Below are 2615 nucleotides of genomic sequence, written 5' to 3' on the forward strand. Positions count from 1 at the left end.
AAATAGAGACCAATTCATCTCGATACATAACTTTGTTTGTGAATCCAATTTATTTGGTACATAAAAAATCAACATAATCTCCTAAATAAGTCATTTCCTAATTTTAGGTGGAAGTGTGTAACCTTACACTTACACCACTACCGAAGCTCTATAGGTTTTACAAATATTAGTATAGTGTACAATAAAGAATAGGAATGACTTAATAAAAATTAGTATAAGTTAAAAAAATTGATATTTGATTAATTAATTGTATTATAACATATAGTATGTTTATTTATAATTAGATGTCAATTATATATATATATATATATATATATATATATATATATATATATATATTAATAACTAATTTATGTAAAATTTAATGTACAACTAATAAGATAACAATAAATAAGATATAATAGTTAAATTTGTTAAATTTATATTTCATAACAAAAGTTATAGATGTCTATGCACGGTTATGACTATATATTAAAAGATATGCCATAAAGTTTATGTGGATTTTATCTGGTTGTCTTTTTCTCTCTCTCGAGTTTCTGTTCTGCTTATTTGTGACAAATGTTACTGTTAGTGAATAAGAGAAAAATGTTCTTTTTTTTTTTACAATTAAAACAGGGAAATTTTAATGTTCTCTTTAATTTTGAATGAGTTTTTTTAGAAGTGTATATAAAAGAAACAAAAGGTAAAAATAATTACATATAATGTTAAACGTCATATAAATTAATTGATTTTGAAATAATAGAATTATTACTTAATATTTTAGTTTGGCATCGAGGAGGAGATTTGTTCTTTTATGTTTTTTCCCTTAAACAAATAATAAAAGATAATATTTTTATCCAATCATTTATATTTCCTTCCTTCTCTCTTCCTTTTAAAACAACAAAGGGATTAATCGTTGTCATTTTAAAAAAATAGATTAATAACATTTTTTTTCCAAAAAAATATAAAAAGATTAAAATTTCATATATATATATATATATATATATATATATATATATATATATATATATATATATATATATATATTATAAACATAAAAAGAGATATACTTTTGTGTATATACAAAAGGAGAAACATGTATAAAAAAATTATACAACCATAATATTAAATTACATCGGTGTAACTTTGATTAACTATTACACTGTTTATTAATTTTTAATTGGATAATATTTTAGATTGAAATTTTTTTTCACATGGATCATATATATAAAATAATGTATTAATTCAAAATTATTTACTACCTCATTCACATATATCAAAATCAACCTAATATAAATTTTTTCAAAATTACTAAAATATGAATAATTTGATTATCTGCTTATTGATATTTAATTTTAATAAAACTTGACACATATAATCTTAATAACATATAGATATAATTTAAAGAATTGTTAAAAATCACATTTTATATTAAATTATAAAATAATATAATAATTATTTAAGTTACACCATTATAATTTTATCTTTTTTTCTCATATATATATATATATATATATATATATATGTTTTTTATACTCATTCTTCAAATAATATAATATTGTATTGTTTACTTTTTATGTGTGTTTATTTCTTTTTCTTTTTTTTTCCTTCTCCAAAATTTATCCTACCTAAACATAGCTAAGGCATTTATTATGTCATTGAAATAGATTTTGTCGAAACAAGCTTAATCAAAGCCAAGGCATTTATTATGTCAATGAAATGGATTTTGTCAAAACAAACTAAAGTCAATTCTCGATGCTTTAATGCCAGTTAAAGCTTTAGTACACACAGGACATCGTTAGTCAGTTGCTAAAGAGCGATGAATTCTCGAGTGTTTGGTATATATCACTTATTTTTACAAATTTATTGATATTTTTTTTCAAACAATGATTGTTTCCCGAAAAGTAATATTTACCAAAATATGGTTGAATTGTCTCATTTTTTTTCCTGAGTTTTTTAGCACTGCTATATGTTACAAAAAATTAAAATACGAAATGCACGAATCACTGAAAACAAATGACATGCAATTATTTTATAAAATAATAAATTAAAACATTAAAAGAAAAATAAAATAAAACTGAAATGAACAAGTGGTTTATAATCAAATTCAGTTGATCCGGGAAGAAACTTCCACCAAAATCGAAACAAATTTAAGAAAACTCAAATAATAATAACTCCCGCAAATTTTAACCATGAACGTGTTGCTTACGAGTTTAAAGCGTTACGTTCCTCATCAACAATTGACAATTGTTGTTGTTGCTTATGAGTTGGAGAAGAAGGTTTCATGATGCACCGAACAAAATGTGCTTATATTCAATTTTGATGATGTCATCTTCGATGTTTTTATATTATTAACACTTAAAAGGAGAAGACTAGAGGGCCCGAAGCAGGATGTTAAACACTTAAATAGGCAATTTAGACAATCACTTTGAAGATAAATTTGCACAAGAAAAAAAGAGTACTACATTTCCACGTTTTGGAGAAAAGAAAAACTACATGAATGTGAGAGGGATCTTGGTGTGATGGTGTCTATGGGTATGTGATATGGGTGCAAATGCAATGCAAAGGTTTTCACTAATATGTAGTCTTGCCCAATGTAAAATGTAGGGGAGCCCTTAGATGCTTGTGGTTTTGTC

Source organism: Glycine max, chromosome 5, assembly GCF_000004515.6.
Source record: "Glycine max cultivar Williams 82 chromosome 5, Glycine_max_v4.0, whole genome shotgun sequence".
Classification (NCBI taxonomy): Eukaryota; Viridiplantae; Streptophyta; class Magnoliopsida; order Fabales; family Fabaceae; genus Glycine; species Glycine max.